The 20,684-nt window shown below is 38.3% G+C and overlaps 1 long non-coding RNA gene across 2 annotated transcripts; it reads right to left on the bottom strand.

Moving 5' to 3' along the window:
• Nucleotides 1-302: 302 nt before the first annotated feature.
• LOC115947205 (uncharacterized) lies at nucleotides 303-16,399 on the bottom strand. Of its 2 annotated transcripts, none has more exons than XR_004081155.2 (3): nucleotides 15,665-16,399; nucleotides 2,617-2,775; nucleotides 303-2,297 (listed from the first exon to the last, which is right to left on the bottom strand). It is a non-coding gene; the product is annotated as an uncharacterized lncRNA (long non-coding RNA). The 2 variants fall into 2 exon arrangements; XR_004081154.2 differs by lacking the exon at nucleotides 15,665-16,399 and having other exon boundaries at nucleotides 303-679; nucleotides 2,194-2,297; nucleotides 2,617-4,045.
• Between the last annotated feature and the right edge of the window lie 4,285 nt (nucleotides 16,400-20,684).

The raw sequence follows: 20,684 nt of genomic DNA, 5'->3' as shown, positions 1-20,684 counted from the left end.
CTTTCCATAGAATGGTTAGGCATACTCCCTCCATGTGGTGCATCAAGGTCATACCCCTCTTGTAAATGATGCCTTATATGAGGCCTGGTGTAGTGGTTTAAATAAGTGCTTGTTCCAGTTTGGTTACTGGGTCAGAAAATGAAACTTATATCTGCTCACAACCATATATCTGCTAGTGCTCACAGATTGTGAAGACAGAATCTGCCTGGTGTGACCAAAAAAAGAGAGAAAGCTGAAGTGAGAAGGAAAGAAGTGAGAAACACCAACAAACAGTCCCAAAAGGGAATTTATTGTAAGGAGTTAAAACCAGGTTGTGCATAGTACACAGTAATGGGCACAATACAATAGCCAAGTGATGATAGGAGTCTAACAAAAAATGATTGTGTGCATTCATGTAATGAAAGCCTGTATTGCCTGATTAAGTTTGCCCAGGCAATTTTCATTCTGGCCTTCCTTGACCTCTGAATGTTTGGCTTTAAACCAAAAAGTTCTTCAAGTTCTTCAAACATATAATGTGTCATATATAAATGATGCCTTTGTTTTGAAGTTTGTCACTTCACTGCTTCTTTCACTGAAGCAAAACAAAAGTCATTATAGATGCTCATAAGCAAAAAAATAATATATTGATAAAATGTGTGCAAAAGTTGGGGATTAGAATCCTGAGGCTGTTCTGTAGCATCTGAAAAGAAAATGACACTTAGGACATGAGGAAAGGGACCACTGGTCTCTTCATCAAGTCCTTCTCATTTGATATACAGAAGCACTTGCATGTTAGCTTCACAACAGATTTAACAAAGAAGCTGCTGGCTTACTCCAAGCTTTCTCCAAAACAGTTGAAATGGTCATTCAGAATTGTTTATTTATGAAGAGCACAAAAACCCCAAACCCAGAAAGTTTTGTTTTACAAGCCAGCCACTAAAGATAATGAGAAAAAAAAATCATTGGATTGAATGAAGGATGAAACAGCTGCAAAAGAAACAGAATTTTTATGGCAGTAATTTTTATCTTGCAGCAATACTGTCTTCCTTTACATTTTAGCTATTCCTCATTTTGACTGATGAAAATGTGATCTAACTTACCTGCCCTTTCTATGTAGGAGTAAGCTACAAAGTTCATACAGTCTTATTATTTATTTGCCTACAATTCAAAGTAAGTTTCAAGTTAATTTGTAATGAAAAGACAAATTGATCTCATCTGGCTGGTCCAGAACAGCTTTTAGAAGTAAACTTGTGTCTGTTTTTTGGTTTGGTTTTTTTTTGCTTCTATCCCTTTTCAGTCTGTTTTTCACTTTGTTCAAATAAAAAACAAACAAAACACCACCACCAACAAACAAACCCCTAAACCCCCAAAACAAAGAAAAAAAAACATCTGCTTCCTGCACTGAAGGGATTCCTGATCCAAGGGTGTGTGGGATTATTTGGCACTCCTGTGTATTGAGGGACCCTGAGACAAAAAAGAAACAGCAGTCCCCTGCTGCTTTAAAGATGGACACACAAACAAAGTAGGTGGAAGACAGAACAGAGTGGAGAAAAACATATTCTTTCCTCCTTAGTGTACGGATCTTGTTTTTCTTAATTTCAGTTTGCTGGAACATGGCATTTGCATAGAAGAATGGAGACCAGTTTTGGTGTCAGAAGATGCCTGTATAGATGTGGGTATACCACTCACATTTCCTCTTCCCCTCTGCCCCTCTTTTCCCTTCCATTTTTAAAACTCAGATTCTCCTTAAGTCTCCAGTTTTTTGTTCCACATGTGTACTTGTGTTCACCTGCATGTGCACAGTTTTTGGCTTTCAGTCCCTGTACTGACTCACCTACCCTATGATTCCTTGTGTTTCATGCTGCAGAGCTGCATGACTACTGCTGTGACTCAGATTAGAGCTCTTTACTGACTTTGAGTCCACTGCACCAGAAAAGCCTTTAATCTACCCTCGGAGTTCTTTGTTTATTTTTATTTTATCTCACTGTTAGCTTGCTTGTTAGTAGCTCTTAGTTTGTTGTCCATTAGCAATCTCTTAAACTGCTTCTAAGTGTCCTGTCTTCATAAAGGCTTGTGTTTGAATCATTCCCCACTTGAAGAGAGGATACAGCACAAACGGGTACTTAATGCATCCCCATGGGCCAGAAAAACCCCATAGCCTTTATTTCACTGGCCCCCAGGACAAAAAAAGGGGCAAGGATTCATTTTTGCTACCTGATAACTGTAGGGGGAGGTATCTGAATCAAGATCTTGAGCTTGAACACATCCATTGGAGAAAGAACTGTAAAACGGCTTTTCAACATTCAGATGTTCTATACCTGTCCAAACCAAGCAGAAAAGAAATTCTCGTTGAACAAGGTAAAAGTACAAGAAAAGTCTCTCTGAAGGAATGATCTATGTCCCCCTCCCATCAAAGCTGAACATTCAGTGCTGTTATAGTAGCAAAAGCAGGCAACTGTAAAGAAGTCACAGAGATCATCTTCATTGTAAGCTCTGACCTTCTTAGTCCCTTGCTGTGCAGCGCTGTGCTCTCCTGTACTCCTCAGCATCAGGCTGCCTTTGCACTGCCTACCACACCATTTTGTACTCAGGGTAGACCTCAGAGTGACAAAAGGGCCATCTGACTTCTATACTTACTGTCACATTTCAGAAGCTCTTCTGGAGCACCTTTCAGTTATATGAACTATCCTCCCAGTACATTATTCTGGTGTTTTAGTCATTCTCCGGAGATTCTTTAATAGCTGAAGTGGTCCTGTGATCTGTGATTACAGCTAGCAGTCTCTGCCAAGACAACCACTGGAAAGAGAGTGGGACATAGCCAGTTATAGACACCAAAGTGCTTAAGGATATGCTATCCGTCCACAGTTTTTGATCCATCCTAACATCCCTCAGAGCCTTAGAATACAGATTATTGAACTGCATCATGCTTTATGCCCTTGAGATGAGGCACAGAAATGCCAGGAAAGCATGTACTATGTGAAGACCACCTGTTCAGAAATCTCTGCAGCAGCAAAATATACACCAGAATGGGACATTTTATGTACTCCAGTAAGCTGGACAAGAAAAGACTATTCTTACTTCAAAATAAAGTTAGTTCTGCTGTATTTTAGGCTTGTGCTGTAAAATCTTATCTGAGTATGCAGAACAAAATTCCAAGGTGTTCAGGTAAAAAAATAGCAGGTTTTTCAAGGTGACAAGCTGAAAGAGCTGTTGAAATGATGGATTTTAATTTCTTTTTAAAATATTTGCACTCTGCCAGTTCTGCTGCTATTATCTGCTGTAAATTGATCAAAAGTGTGTATTTGTCAGCAAGAATCAATTCAAACATGCAGTGCAGTTACTCACTTGCAAGTGAAGCTTGACTACAGGTGATCCTGCAGAGTCTAGTGATTCACACCTCTTGTATATCTTTTGCATGAAGTGGCAATAGTCTTCTTGTCATCCCTTTAATCTTGCTGGCTTTTGAAGCCCAGAAATTTTCTAGAAAATCTGCCTTAACAATGCCACACTTTGTGCAGGAGTACTTTGACTTAGAAACCCTTAGGGCTCCTGGGCTCTAAACTTGTTCCAACTTAGAAGCAGAAAATGAGATGTAGCAATACTCTACTTAATGTCTGTAAACACATCTGTAATTTAGCAGGCATTTTCCCATGGCTTTTTTAGGAGTAATGTGCACAACAGAGCTTTTCTGAAAGCTGGTTACAGAAAGATGATCAAACTTGCTCACTGTACAGTACATATCTTTTTAAGAGACCTAAAAAGCATAGGTTTGGCTTTAGTTTCAGTTTGTAGTCAGGTGCCTCCAACAGGGTATTAGAAAGTGTTATTCCCTTCTAGAAGGTAAAACATAAAATGTTTCATGCTGTCATTGTAAGTAAATATGCTATTGACGTCATGCTGACACTTTCTCTGACAAGACACACAGTGGAAAAACAAATAGAATAAATGCGTTCTCTGTATAATATCTACACAGATATATGTCGGATGTGGAGAGTTTGGTCCCTGCTGCTTTGGGTTAAAGTGGAACTGGCAATGTGATAGAAACAGGGGTAGTTCCCCTCCAGAAATCTTCTTCTGAATACGAGAGTGTAAATCCTCCAGGAAAACACTCAATGGGACCGGAGATGTAGAAAGGGATATATGTAGATATAGATTTGTACATGGTTGGAGAAGATCTGAAGTGCTCTAGCTGGAATAAAGAATATTCAGGAAAGTATTGAACCCGAAGGTGTTGGAAAGTTTTTCAAAATTAATGATTTAAATATTCTTTTATGTCATGGAAATATGCAGAGTAAGCTGGAAGGGAGCCTAATGGGTCATCTAGTCAAATTTAACGCAGGTTTAGCACTATGGTGTTCCCATGAGATATTTGCTTGACTTGGTGTCTTGGAGGATTTCACACTTTACCTGGGCAATTAACTTCAGTGTTTTATTGTATTCTTGTTTAAAAGATTGGGGAAGGATTTAAATTTGTTATATATCTATTTCAAAACTACTGAGAAATTATGGTCTTACTGAAGTATCTTCTGCTTGACTTGTCCTTAATCAAATCCTGCATGACGTACTAGGAAGGCACTTCAATAAGGGGTTAAAATCTGACATGTGAGAGGTGTTTCTTACATGACTTCAGATACTTACAAGTTAAGTATAAGCTTGTTACCCTTGGCTCCCTTTATAGAAATAGGCACCTTTGAAGGGTAATTAATCTTTCCTTTCCAGCCACTCAACCTTTAGGAGGTGGGAAGGTGTGATTTTCTACAGTTGTTTCCTTGAATAAAACCGTACCTCCACTTTCATCTTTTTCATGTTTATTTTGCAGGAGTATGCAGGTAACAAATTTTGGGAAGTGTGTTTGTGTAAACAGTGAATTTATAACACAAACAAATTAATCCATGGAAGTTTAGGGGAAGCAAGTTTCAGGTTCAAGAGGATTTGCCATTCAGAACAGCAGTCTTAAGCTATCAGAGAGCTAAAATGTTATAATCCAAACTTTATATTGTATCATAATTAATGTGTTCAGTGTTTCAGCTATAAAACATGTTCTATGAATTCTGTCTGAATAATACCAGAATCAGTACACTTTTCCAGCAAATTATCTCAGATAATGGATTTGTTTGAGAACCATGCAAATTCCTTATGAAAAGAGACTACATTTTCATTTAGGAGTTACTTTCTTTGTCTACAGCAACTTTTCCAAGACTCCCAGGTGGATGTCTAATGCCTAATTGAAAGACAAATAAAACAGTCTAAAATACTTATCTTTGAATTCTTCATATATATAGACCAATACAAAATATTTTTTAGATACTGATTATTGTTGTCATGGTGTTTGGCTTTTGGGGAGTTCTTTTTGTGGCTTTTTTTTGTAGTTGAACATATATCCTTTTTCTCTTTTTAAGAAGATGCTTAAAAGATGCTACATAATGCTACAAGGTTGTGCAGTTTCACACCTTTCATGCGTTTCTCCACATTCTGGAGGTTTCTCCTCTCAGGCCTATATTCCTGCTATCACAGTGTGAAATACTCAAAAGGAGAAAGCAGCCAGTGAGATGGTCATTCTCCAGGTTGCTACTAACATTGTCCATGGTTCCTCAAATATTGCAAGAATATTTTTGCAATATTGATATTACAAATGAAGCTAAAAATTCTAAAGGTCTACAGTGATATGATCAGTGTCTTAAAATTAGCCACAGAAAGGACCTATTTTAAAACAATCAGGGATTGTTACTTGGAGTTTCTTCAGTGCAGATTTGAGCTCATTAGAATATTTTTATGAGTAACCTTACTCTTAATTACTAACAGCTGTACAAATCTAGAGGTCAAACCTGTAAACTTTTTCACTCTCCAGATACTCATTTAGTTTCTCTTACTGAGGCTAGCATAGATTTTGATCACAACTCCAGTAGTTTTATTTCTAACAAACCTCAAATCTTTTTAAGCAGTGAATAACGTAAAATCATAGATGTTTCTCAATATGTTTCTTAGTTACTTTTTTGCCCCCTATCTTTCTTATTACTTTCTATGTTTCTTCATTCTCAAGTTTAGCACTAAGATTTTTTTTTTTACTTACAACATTAAATTATGATAACTAAAATAACTTTTAACTTAAATTCATTTTTCTTCTGGTAATATTTTCTTACATATCCCAAATTTGTCATGCATTTTCTTTACACAGGAAGATGCTTCCCATATGGTGGTGATATATTTTCAAACAGAGAGAAAAATAGAAAGAAATACTGCTGAGCAGAAAAGAAGAACAGTAAAACAATTCACTGTTCTTTAGCTTATCAGTTAACCATGTTTTATTTTATCATTTCTGGTATCATGATAATATATCAAGGCTATTCTTTGACAAACTCTTGCAGCATCAGGTGCTTTGCAAAAGTGAATGTTGTTAAGACTGTTAATGGAAAACAATTTTCAGGATGTAACAAATTACACCAATAGTGTCAGAATGGGCTGGACACCACCCCTGGAGAGGGGAGAGAGAATACCACAGAGTGCTTTGCACCACATTCACTGTGTTAGTCAACAACATTTAGAGAAAGCAAAATAAATATTTTTTTATGGCTCCACAGGTCTAAAATATTTAATGACAAGAAAATGCATCTGAAAATGTTTGTCAGATAATTTTCAGGAAATTAATCTTGCTTGTAGTTTTTCCAGATAGGAGAAGAAAACAACTGAATTCTTGGGTAAATTATCTGTCATGAATATGCTGAGTTTTGAAGAAAAAAGTACAAGATTAAAATTAAGTGCCTTCCACTTGGAGTGAATTTGGGGTGATTTTAGGTGCCACATTCACCTTATCTGATCATGTTTTGTCTATGTACACTGTTAATTCATCGGTCTTTCTATTCACAAGTCATGATTCTATCTCTGGTATTTTGGTGCTAACATATTCCTAAAGAATTCCTGAACTGTAACGTATCTTCTTTGATGAAAGGAATGGTATGAAAAATATTTAGCATTAGCTGCCACCACACACCAACAAAGTACCAGGAATAGACTGGAATTAAGCTCCTTTGCTGTGCCTGTGTGTTAACATTATTTGCTTGCTAAGCTGCAGCCATACCAGTGTGGGATGCCTTTCCCTCAGAGAACCAGCCCCAAAGCTCCCTCTGGCTGCAGTCTTCCTTATCCTAATGAGCACGGTGGTGTGGGAGAGGATTTCAACATGACACCTCTTAAGAAAAAATGAAGGGGAAGGCTGTGTTCCCATAACTCTTTCACACAGGTTAAAGAATAATCATGCTACTGTAGTGTATACTGTACTGGAATTTTATACTATAATGCATTATAGTTATTTCCACATAATAACTTTTTTTTTGTTTATAACCCCCCTGTTCTTTTTATGTTTACAGAAGATGTGATTGATGGTGCTGATTATCTTAGGAGACAGAGCAGGTGATAGGCAGTGGATTTAAGTATCTGCAGCATCTGCAGAATCCAGGTAATTGATCACAAGTTTTTGGATAAAGTGCTCCTGTGTGGAGTCTGAGTCTTTCATATTCACATCATTTACTACAGCTCTACTTTTACAGGAGGCTGCCAGTACTCTTTCCGTAGCTTTGCAATAATTTGAATATAATAATATTAGCTTCTTGTCAAATAAGGATTGTAACTAGAAACCTGGCTAGCATCTTACTCTCTGCTATTATTTTTAACTCTCTATTAATATAAAGAATTAGTGAGTGTAATTACAGCAGTATAAAGTTCCAGCCAAAACCCTGGAGCAGCAGTCCGGGTGGTTTCAATGTGTTCAGCAAAGGACAGTTTACGCATAGCTACCTGCTCTGCAGATAGCTGTGTTATCTCAGCACTAAAATCATTCAGAGGGCAACACTGAGATAATCTGCCATCCCAGGAGACCTAGTTCGGTAACTTGAAAGCTACTAACTTATCCCTTATTGGAAGGGATTTCTGCAATTACTCTTTTTCTTGTATGACCGCCATAAAGCCAATCAGTGTGAGCTGATGGTCAGTTTTTGAAGTGTCATGTTTCTACGATCTGTCTTTCTGACCCTTGTGGAGAAACCCTGGGATGCATTTGCTCTGCCAAAGGAGCCTGCTGCCTGTTGCCTCACCTCAGAAGAGCAGACAGGGCTGCAGCAAGCTCAGCACAGATCTCCATAGACAACTTTTTTGTTGTGTCACATCTGTCTTTACAAGCGGAGAATACCTGAATCACAGAAGTATGTCCCAGCATTTTAAAAGACTGGTGTTTGTGATGTGAAATACTAACTAGAAGTATTACTTTAAATCCATGAGTATAATGGCATATTTCTTGCTCCCTCTCCCATGGTCCTGATTTTCAGTGCAAGCTAGGCATTTGACCATGGGTGAGCAAAGTCTGTCTAACTTTTTTTAGACAGTTAATATTTTTACTTTCTTACTGTGTAGAGACTTGCAGTGAACAATAGATAGGGTCGGGCAAGTAAGGGTCTAGTGGGCAGTGCATAAAGATCAGCAGTCAGATGTGCTTGTTGGTTTGGAAAAGATATGTTTAGTGCAGCCTATAGGGCCCTGACCCAACTTCATGGCATGTTGCCCAGAGAGTGAAATCTAGTTCAACAATAAATCACCAGAATTTGTTCTGTTTGACTGTGTTAAAGCAACAGTCTGTTAAAGCCAGGGCCACCAGCTACGTTGTTTCTGCTGCGGATCTGCTGTAGCCAAATCACTGCTGCCTTTTATAAGTCAAATGTTAATGAGATGACCAAGAATATTGTTTAGCAAGTACTAGGATTGTGCTATTCATAATCCAACAATCTGTGCATAATTTTTAGGATGCCTCTTAGTTTCCCTGGTGAAATTTTCACTAGATTGAAACCACATTTTGTTTCTTTTATTATCTTACAACCTTCAACTCTTGCTATGAAAATTCAAGCCATCATTTCCAGTTACATTAGACAAAACCCCAAACCTTGAGATAAAACATCATTTCAAATTGCCCTAAACAAAAGGATAAGAATTTAAAGAACAGTTAACAGTATGAAAAAGTTTTCCATTGTTGAAATTTAATGCTGCTGGACCTGACTTTTTCCTGCTTTCAGGGATTTTAAGAAATATCTTGCTTTTACAGCTTGTAACATTTCAAACACTAGTTTATTTTCCTAGTGTGGAAAAGAGGACAAAATGACAACCTTTGAGGAATACGAATGAATTTCTTAAGGGCTTTAAGCATATAGCCAAATTTGTTGGGTGGTGTGGGAACAGCAATGCTTTGCCTAGAAAACACTGTGCTGCTTCAAACTACTGTCAATAATAGCTTCAGTTCAGAAAAGCAGCGACCCATCCCATTTCTCCAGGTTACTTCTCCATAATTGGAAAGATACTGGAAATAAAATTGTGACTGCATAGTCACCTTTGGATGGAAAAGAACCATATTATCGCCTGAGTAAAATAGTAACAAAACCCTCCCCTTATTTGACCATATGATCACCCTTTTGAATGAGAATACTGACTGAAAGGTCATCATATCCTTAGAGATAGAGGGAGACACTGGGATACATTATGGGAGAGGTTTTTTGACTGATGAGCTGGCCTGCAGTAAACAGCAAATATATAAATGATCTGGAAATAGTGTTTACATGGTATCATTGACTAACATTACACATTAACCCAAAGCTGAATGTTTTTAGTACAATACTGGGTTTTGCCCTTTTTTTTTTTCATGGAAAAACATTAAGTACTTGGTTCCCATGGTAGATTTCTATTTTAAAAGGTACTCAGAGCACTCACACAAACAATGGCCTCATCCTGCTCCACTGTCCAGCAGACCAGGATGGAGGATACACCTACATATACATCATCTACATCTATATATACATAGAGTCACACATAAGGGTATATTCTGTACAACTGGCAGTCTCCCCCACTTGCTGCACTTATTCCCCATATACACATGTGCACACCGAATAGATACCACTTACCCAGGAAAAGAGTTAGAAAGAATTTTAATGGGAAAATAGGGGAGATTGTTTGTCAGGTGCAGAGCATGGCGAGACAAACATTGACCAGCAGCTGTTTACAAGTGACTGGCCCTTTTTGTTCCCCTAACCCATCTATTTTCCTGCACTTGTTTCTCCTCAAACCATCTAGATCCCTCCCTTTCCTCACCTTTCCTCACCTCACTCTTTTGAAGTGGCCTGATAGCTCCTGTGATGGACCTGGCAGGGTACTAGTTGGGCTTTCCGCCCTCCCCCTCCCCCCATCTCTCTGTACTTCTTTCTAGGGATGCAAATAAACTTTTTACCACATAATCTAACATTATCTATTAATAGCATGCTAGAAGTCCAAAAGTTACGAAATTTAAATAAAAATGTATATAATATTACAATGCAGAAGTAAGGGCACTTTTGTGAAACATTCATCAGGATGCCAGCATCTCACTGGGTGAGAGATGACTCCAGATGTTGGTCACATTCTCAATGCACATCAGCAGATGTGAGGGGAGGGGATAAAAGGTGTCTTGGCACAATGTTCACCACTAACTCTCTCAGGTTCTGAGAAACTGTTCTGGCTTTTGGCATGGGTCTGAACCGTTTGGGCTATCATGCACTCTGTCTTTTTTGCAGCCACAGAACAGGCACGTTTGTCAAGTCTGAAATGATTCCTGTAGGACATCCCCTTTCGTGGCTGCCCTGGTGCCAAAGAAGTCTGACATTCTCCTGAATGTGCAAAGGTTCTCCAGGAGTTGATGTGTTTTCTCTAAAAGTGGTCCAGATTGTTGGGTTAATGGAAAGCAGTTCAGTGCTTAAAGTTTTCATTTTTTACAGCAGATTTTTTTAGCTGATCTTGGCAGAATATTGTGAAAGCATCATCTATACCTGGTTGGCTTCTGCAGAGATAAGTTTCTGCATCCCCTGCCTTATACATTGAAACACTGAAGAGCTGAATTTAATTGGGAAAGACTGTGAGATGAAGATGCCAACCAAAATGGTGAAGGACCAGCTGTTTGGGGAAGCCTGAGATTTAACAAATTCATCTTGCTAGCCTTTAGTATCATTGGAAAGTAAAGGACTGCTGCCCCTGTGACCATCTAGTCTCTCAGTGTATCACACCTCTGACGTGTCACTCAGAATAAAACCAAATTTTACAGAATAAAACCAAAATAAAGTATTTTTTTTTACATTGTGGACCATGTGTTTCAGTGCCATCTATGCTACTGGAGGGCAACAATGTAATTTTTGCTTCTGGAACAAGTATAGTTCACTTAAGAGGGAATTTTTATGGGATTTTTCTACATGGTTTCCACTCAGTTTCTCAATGAGCTGTGCAGATAAATCTTTCAAAGGGTTTTGGATGTAGGATACTGCTGCCTCTTCTTGGAATGGTGTTGCTAAAACATGTGATGCAGACCTTCAGGATGCACTACTGTGGCAGAACAGGTACCTTCATCATTTTCATGTGCCTACTGTATGCACAGACATTTACTTATGCTTTAAAAAGGCACTTTTGCAACTCTTCAACCAAGATCTGAATATATATATATATGTCTCAGCAGCTTTTATTTGCACAAAGCATATGTGTACGCAGAGCAGATTTTGTATAAAAATAAGTCAATATGTAATATTTGCAAGTATCTCTCATACTTGTAAAAGTTATCACTACAAATCACCAGCTATTTTCTAATGAGGCTTATTTATTTATCAGAACTGCTAATAATATGCCACAAAAAAAATCTGTAAGATTGTTCAGCTAACTGGACAACTCACTTGAGCCAGTTAGTTGGGAGATTTTAGGTATCACCAAATACGATGTAATGTGAACACTTTTAGGGTTTTAATCCTTGCGCTTGTTTGCTTAGTGAAAAGGTTTCTACCAGCTGAAATGATTGCTCTTTCAGTGCCTAAAATCAAACATACCTGGAGGCCTCAAGATGAGAAAAATAAATATTTGTAAAAATCCCCTGTTTGCAGGGTTCTCCTTAGTCTGGTTCCTCTCTGACACTTTCATTTTCCTGTCTGTACCCTCTTCAGAAACTTAAAAGGAGGATTCAAAAATCCTGGACACCTAAAAGCAATATTATAGAGGCTAAGAGTCAGGTCTTGTGAGTTGTAGGAGGAGATTATAAGCAAGAACAGGATAGCCTTTCAAGGGTGTTTTAACCTTTACATATGCTTGACTGCTTTGAGCTCATCCGGTTTGGTAGAAATAACTAAAATTAAAGTAAACGAGAAAGGCAAAAAAATTCAGTTTGCTACATTTAATAAAAAAATGGTCAACAAACACTTTCTATTTATTCCTTGCTTGAAGAAAAATGCTGGTCTTTCATAAAATCACTTAAATTGTGTTTCTACTGAAATCAAGAAATTTAAAATTTAGCAATCTTTGTGTTACCATACTTAGTTATTTACAAGGAGTAATGTCTACATACAAAAAAAAAGGAAGAGATGTTTGCAACTTTGCATTTTTTGGTGTCACTGTTAATTTGACAGCATTTTTATTGGCACATAGATGTAGAAGAGATCTCTTTGGGTCACTGGGTCCAGACCCCTGCTACTGCAGCCAATGTCAATATATATGGGTAATCCCCTCTACAAAAGCTGATCAAAGTCTACAAGTAGCTGGGTATAATCAGACTAAAACCTCTTAGAAGATTGGGGCTTTTTTCTGAATTTCAGTTCAAGCATGATTACAGACCTTCATCTAATTTCCAAGCTAAATTTGTCTTTATCTTTTCTTACTAGATAGTAATGTTAATATATACTGTGAAAGGAGTAAATTAACAGAAGGATACTGTAACAATTTGTAGATCCAGTAAAATTCTCCAGAGCAGGGGATAATGTGCCAATCCAAATATTTGCATGGCACTAAAAATTAATGTATGCGGAAGAACATAAATCGAGTAATTCAATGTGAGCTTTTAAAACTTCCATGTGGTTTTTACATCTCACTTGGAGGGTATAAGGATATGTTGGTAGAAATCTCGGAAAGTGCAACCATGCTCATGCTGTAGGTTGTATTAACAAAAAAAAAAAAGAAAACGGTGACAAAAATCAATTTCTTTGTTATTTTACTTTTAAAAAGACTTTGAAATTAACTGTATACAGTTTTGAAGGACTGGAAGCATATAAACATACATGTGTGAGAGTCTATTCCCCTTGTGATGTGGGAACAGCCGAGTCCTGCACAGATTGTGACTGTTTCACAAGCCATGCAGGCACAGGAAGGCAAGGAGTTTCTCATCTCTGAGGGTAGGCACTTCTGCGGGCTTGTAGGGGAGAGAGTTAAATTGATTTCTGAAAGAGATGTGGTATTCCCTAAACATAGGCTATCCTTTCTGTAAGGGGTACCACAATCTTTTTTCCCCCTACTTCAGGAAAATGAGTCATAGGATTTGTTGTGTTTTACCTGTCATTCTCCTGCTCTTGTTTTCCAGAGGCAATTAGTACATTACCCTTTGCACTGATGTTTCTACCAAAGTGACAGAAGTGTGTTTTTTGAGGATCAGTCTTCTTCAATATTCCTCAAATGGCAACCAAGTAAACACATAGTCTGGCCACAGAGACTGTGTCATCCATTTAATTTTCCTATTCTGTAAGTTTATGTACATTTTTATGTTCATTTAAGCATTCAGATAGTGCCTCATTTTCTGCAAAAAGCCATAAATGTAGGAAAACAAAGAGCAGAGGTTGCTTGCCACAGATTGCACTTATGCTGTAGTGCAGGATGTGTTCCTGAGGAAGGAGAATTTCAGAGACCCACCATGAGTATCATTTACATTAAGGTAATCTGTCTTGTTCTACTCTTCAAAGTACTATAGAAGTAGTTTCCTGGGTTTCTTTGTTTGTTCATTCTTGTTACTTTCAGGTCAGAAATTATGAAGTTCAGAAGTTTAAAGCTGTGGCTGTTCTTCACCACCAGAGCTACGGTGGCTTTTAATCCTACCAAACAAGTTATGAAGGCCAGGATGGTTCCTTTCCAACTCTTACTATGACTGTCACTAAATTTTGCAATGCCATTCCCAGTCTACACGTATTCGGTGTTGCTGATCTCTATCAAGTAGCAGAGATTTAACTGTTTGTCTCCAAAGGGACTATGGTATATACATTTTAAAGCATATTTTGGAAGCTTGACTAAGAAACAAAATTCTTCTGCTCTTGTGAAACAGCTATACCTTCAAAGGAAAGCTGGGCAAATCTGACTGAAAGGTTTCCACAAATATTCAGGCCTATTGCAGTCATCATCTGTGGTTCTACCACATCCAGGCCTCCTTCTTGCTCCTGTTTAAAACATTTATGCAAGTATACATTTGTTCATGGAGACATTTACAAAGAAATGCAGTAACTTAGAAGAGTTCTACATCTAGAAAAATCACTATTCTTTGTAATCTTTTGTACCTACCTTTCCTCTTGTTTGCAAAGTCTCCATCATCCAAATGTGATGAAAAAATGTCACATGATAGAGGAAGATAATTAAAAACAACAGCACTAACAGACAAGTGAATTTCACATGATGACCTGTAGATTGCATTTACATGGTATAATGGTTATTTGCTTGGTATAACTATTCAGTCAGTATCTTGACAAAATCACATAGGCCTATACACTATTCCTGAACAGAGGAATTGTTTCATAAAATGAAAAAAATAAAGATGAGAAAAAATAGTTTGACAATAAAAATTCTTATTAAAATGGCTGTGATTTATTATTTTCCATAACAGGATAAAAGAGATGGAAGAACAATATTCATAGTAGTGTTAGGGAGGTTTGGAAGTCAGTGATCCTGTGATACTGTGATACAGTAATAAGTTCTACTGAGAAAAACCGGTAACAAAGAGGAAGCTATTGATGCTCATGTTTAAAACATGATAGATGAGTAATGATCTTAAGAAACTGCTATCAGTGCCTAAATTTGGAAGGGAGGGATCAGACAGCTGTCAGCCTGTACAGACTTATACAAGATTTACTTCAGCTTTCCAAAATGGTTTCAAAGTAGTTCAAAGTATTTTAACAGAATAGTTCAAAATTATTAACTATGACATACGTATCCTCTGCCTAATGATTTCCTGCCACCTCCAGTTCCTGACCAGGCCAGCTCTGAAAGAACAGTGAGTACTGTTTTCTTGAAAAGATAAGTCCTTAAATTAAGCATTTCTAGTCCTTGGAGAGCCTCATAGGACCTACCAGTGTACCTGCTTTTTTATTAAGATGCATTAAGAAGGTGAAAAAAGCAGGTCACAGAGAGGGTAAGACTCTGCATTATGTATGCAGACTTATTTAAAGGACATTATGCAGATTTAAGTAGATTAAACATTTCTGTAAAGGAAAAAAAGTTGAATATCCAAACCTGAGTCCTTGATTCTCAAGTTCTTTTGGACATGGTTGGATTCATTATTGAAGTGATTCATCAATATTGTCTTAGTTAACTATTGCCGGCAAAGAAGTGGGCTGGATTTGAATTGAGAGTTGCATCTTTCCTCACGTCAAGGTCTGATTGGTGAAAAACCCCAATGGCGGACCCTGTTTCAGTTCATGATCCCAAGAGTGAAATTAAGACACAAATGAGGTCAAGTACCATAATCGGACAGTTTGTCACAAATTAAAGAAAGACAGTTATTATAAAAAAGATAAATTATTGTAATAAAGGAGTTAGCAATAGGACAGATTGGAAAAAAAGTAGAAAGTGAAGCAAGAATTCAGGGTGCAGATAGAGAGAGAGAGAGAGAGATAGTCACCACTGTGGATCCAGCAGTGTTCTGGGAATCCATTGTTGCTGTCATTGGTGGTGGGAGTTCTTCAGGGTTTGTTGTCAGTATCAGAGCAGAGGTGGGTGTCCTCATGGAGTCCCTCTGGAATCCCCTTGAAGGTATCCCATAGAGTGTGTTTCATGGAGTTGCCCTCATGGCAATGACTCATGGAGGGTGTCCCTCAGGGTCCATAGTAGTCATCGGTGGAGACTGTCCTCGCGGAGGTGTCCTTCTGGAGTCATCCTCATGCCAATAGCTCCCTGGCAATGTACCTTTTCCCACTTTTATAATGAATTAGGAGGAGTACCTCTGTTCTTCATGCCACATATTCCATGTTACTGGTGGACCAGTTTCCCTGGTCTTGCAGCCAGCTCTTCAACTGCACATGTCTGTACACACATGTCTGCAGGAATTCTTGGGAAAATGAGTAGCAATTCCTCACAACAATCCTCAAAGTAATGGATAAAAGAGTCAGCTCTTTCCCATTCATCTCTCAGGCAATGGATGGTGTCGTGCCAGTTCAGCTCCTCACACCCTTCTCCCAGGTGACGGATATTGGAGTCTTAACTCCTCCCTCCTATCTTCGAGACAAAGCTTCTCAGACCAGTCTTTGAGACAATGAACAGTGGAGTCTGATTAAGGATCTACAGTCTCTCACACCTCAGCACAGGCAGTGCTCTCTCTTCACCATTCAAATTTCCAGCTGGAGAAGAGCAGGAATCTGAAATCAAAGCCAGGACTGTTGACTTTTTAAGGAGTTTGCCTTTTCTCTTCCTCTGAGCAAGTGTTCTCAACTGAGTTGTAAGTAAATTTGCAGACCATGGGGATTTGATCCAGGGCTTTGAAGAGCAATAGTATTTCCATAAAGTAGGTGGAGGAATGCTGCAAAGTTAGTGTATGGAACAGTTCTCTGTCAGCACTGAAGCAGACATAGTAATTTGAAAATGAATAGTCTGATTTAAACAGTTGTATGTCTATGGATGACCTCAATAATTAAATGCAAAGACATGGGTAATTCTGGGAAAATATAATTCTAGGTGCCTGACATGCTACATCAAGCTCTGCTGCAATATCTAAATGCTCCTGTGAGCTACTGTGAGACTGAAAGGTCTGTAATAAAGAGCTTGAGTACTCATATTTAGGCTACCCCTAACCATCACTCATAGAAAAGTAGTTTTCCAAGGAAATTGTCTAGGACCTTCACAGTGATAAGGGCAAAAGAAAAAAAATAGAATAAATGAAAAAAAACCCAAACAAACAAAAAAAACCCCAAAACAAAACACAAAAAAAAAACCAGGAGATCAAATACAAGTCTTTTTCATTTGGAAAAGTGTTAAAATGCTGTGCAAGATCCTTTTTGTACTTCACAATTGCACATGTAGACCAGTGGAAATATTTATACCCAATGGAAGTCACAGCATATGTGTGGAATTTATTTCCTTTTTTTAAAGGAAACTGCCTAGAATACTTGAACATGATTTTGTGTCTCTCCCTTTTGTCCTCAGGTGAATAAAAGGAGAGAGCCGAGCCAGCTCATCCTGCTCCCTTACTGCTGAGTCTGCAATAAAAACCTTTTTGAATCAGGGGATGAGAAGAGCTACATTCTGTTGGAGTTATCACAAGTTCTGAATGGCCTTGATAAACAGCACAGACTTCCCTTTTGACATACAAGCACTGTCCTTGTTATAAGGTCTTTGTACACAGTATCACCAAGCCCTGATTTTGATTGTGTGTTTCCACTAGAGTTGCTAATGAAAGATAATATTTGAAGAACTTCTGTAGGCATGCAATTTGCTTCTCTTTCAGGCGGCATGTCAGTAAATATTTTGAATTTTTAGGATCCTACATTTAAAAACTCTCAAAAACTAGAAAGAGATAACATCTAGTTTAACAAAAAGCAAGCCATGTAACTTTGGAATATTTACTTTTCCAAAACAGTCTCTTGACTTCCAGCTTTTTAGTTTTGCTTTCAATGTGATCTTTTAAGTTTCAGCAACCGTTACATACTTATTGTACAGTAGCTCCTGTGAGCCTCAATCACTCTCTTGTATATGAGTGAACCTCATAACTGCAGTTGTGTGAGAACTACTGAAAAGCATCCTAAAGACAATGTGCTCTGAAAAGACAAAGGTATTCAGGTAAGAAAAAAAAAAAAAAGGAAAAAAGAACCCAAAAGAAAAAAAAAAAATCTATCTTTTCAGTGTGTACTGGGGAAGTTCAAATGAGAATCCTGTGGAGAATTTGGATTTTGCAAGTCCCAGACGAGCAGCTTAACCACAGATCTGTGTTTTCTCTGACTATAGATACCACACAGACATGTCCAACCTGTGACTCTTGGATCTTTGTGGCTGTCCAGGTGCAAGTCCTATGCTGGGGTTATACCATGCCACTAGTAGCCGGACTGTTCTGATTCAGGTCTTATGAAATCCTAGCCATAGGATAAAGTGTGCTTATAGGAACAACTAGGTTGCCAGGTTGGCATTGCTTGGACTCCAGGGAGGATATTCTCTCAGCTAGTGCCTTTTTGCAAGAGCCTTTCTAATTTCCTGCCTGTGGACCATCCTACTCCTTACTTGCCCAATCCAGAGTCCCTCAGGCCTCTGTGGAATTGGTACGCAAGTCATAGGGCTAGAAGTATGTACACACCTGCACTAAACTGGATTAACTATCCAGTTAAATATTTATCTATTAAAGAAAAAAAAACAACTTGTGCATCATTACATATATTCTTTTTAAACACTCCCAAGGATTCTTTTATTTCCACCTCAGTTTCTTATTTCTTTGTAAGTCCATATCCTGGACATTTCTCAATAATTTACTTTCACCATGCAATGCACTTGGCTCCTTGGTTATTGTTTTGTTGTACCTTTATTTCAGTTTATGGGAAAACTCTTTCCCTCTCCTTCCTTAATATGGCTTTTCTACTAGTAGCTTTCTATTCATTTCATGACAGTTTAACTACTGTGAAATGCTAGTGAACATGAATGCTTAGCCATGAAGTCCTACAGTCTAAAACTATCAGTGCTCTTCTCATCTAGCAGCCGCAACTTATATTACTACTGCCCACCTGGAAGGGACCAGCAAAGACGGCTGAAGATGATAGCCCTGCCTGCAGTGATGGTGATACGCAAGGCTGCAGATTTGCCTGGTAGCATAACATCTTGGCACCCACCACTGGTGCACCCACCAGTCTGCCCAGAGTGAATGGGGACATTTGCACATGGGTATATGTTGATAAATTGTGATGAGAGATAGATGAGGATTATTGTTTTTCTTTTTTTTTTTTTCTTTTCCAACAAGTTTCTGCTCTTCTGGTTGCACTGCTGAGATGCTTCAACTGACCTTTTGATGACAAGAGTGAGAAGTTGCATGAAACTGCTATCTGCTCCAAGCTTCCTGTCCCTGAATGGACTATTATGCAAAACTTACTTATATCACAAGAGAGGAGTGTTCTAAGATACCATCTGTATAGTTTAGACTGAGCCCTGGTTTAAAATTAGCTCTTAGAACAAGTCCAAAAATAGATAAAATGTATTTATTCATATTTTAGCTTAAATTAGCATGCCAAAACCAACTTTGTTGAACAAAGCATAACAAAAACTGTATTTCGTTTGCTGCTAGTACAGTTATCTCTGTGAAACATTTCTGGTTTACAAAAACAAAACTAAACAAAAAACCCAACAAAACCAACTCATAAAAGCCAATATCAACACAGTTGTCCCAATGCAATACTTTCAAAGCACATAATCAATTAAAAAGTAGTGTCAAAGACAGAATGCTGCTAAAACCTTTGTTACTTTTGCATTTAGTAATAATTCAGGTTAGAATGAAAATAGCTTTATCTTGCTTAATTCACATGAAACCATTTCTGGTGAATCTTTTCCCTGGGTGTCTTGTGGGGTAAGGGGGGGGTGGGTGTTTGGTGGGTTTTGGTTTGTTTTTATTTTCCAAATTTGGGTAATTAAGCTTTCTGGAGAGAAAACCAAGCTCTTCAGTCTGAAAAATATTCTGGCCCTATCAAAGTAAGTAGTGAATCCCACTGATTCTGTAGAACACAGATTCCAGCTGCAAATTTCTTCCAATCTCAATGGGGTTAATAGGTGTGGAATAAGGCAGAAAGGTAGACAAAGACAGATATTGTGCTATGTGGCTTACTGGCTTCAGAGCCTTTCAGATGTCATAGAATCATAGAATCATAGAATAGTTAGGGTTGGAAAGGACCTTAAGATCACCTAGTTCCAACCCCCCTGCCATGGGCAGGGACACCTCACACTAAACCATATCACCCAAGGCTTCATCCAGCCTGGCCTTGAACACTGCCAGGGATGGAGCATTCACTACCTCCCTGGGCAACCCATTCCAGTGCCTCACCAACCTCACAGTAAAGAACTTCTTCCTTATATCCAATCTAAACCTCTTCTGTTTAAGTTTCAACCCATTACCCCTTGTCCTATCACTACAGTCCCTGATGAATAGTCCATCCCCAGCATCACTGTAGGCCCCCTTCAGATACTGGAAGGCTGCTATGAGGTCTCCACGCAGCCTTCTCTTCTCCAGGCATAACAGCCCCAACTTTCTCAGCCTGTCTTCATATGGGAGGTGCTCCAGTACCCTGATCATCCTCGTGGCCCTCCTCTGGACTTGTTCTAACAGTTCTACATCATTTTTATGTCGAGGGCACGTCACCTTAACAACAAGAAAATATCTGTAATTTCAAGGTGTTTTGCTTTTTTATTTGTTTCTTAAACAGGGAAAGCCTAAAATATTTCTGAAAGTTATCTGAAAATGCTGAAGAAGAGTGTGTGGGTGAGTGAGTTAGTGAGTGAGTGATGGTATGGTTTATCTTACAGACATACTTCAGGTCCATTTTTTAGCACATACCCAAATCTAAGCCAGTTGATACCTTTAGCATTACTCTAGCTCTTGAGCAACTTGCTGCTTGTGAACTATAGTGGTCTGTGTGTTACAGTCATTCCAGTGAAGCTGAATTTTACACTCCTTTTTGAGC

Source organism: Melopsittacus undulatus, chromosome 3 (assembly GCF_012275295.1).
Source record: "Melopsittacus undulatus isolate bMelUnd1 chromosome 3, bMelUnd1.mat.Z, whole genome shotgun sequence".
Classification (NCBI taxonomy): domain Eukaryota; kingdom Metazoa; phylum Chordata; class Aves; order Psittaciformes; family Psittaculidae; genus Melopsittacus; species Melopsittacus undulatus.
Note: the sequence above shows the minus strand (reverse complement) of the source record. Positions and strands in the feature narration are given on the sequence as shown.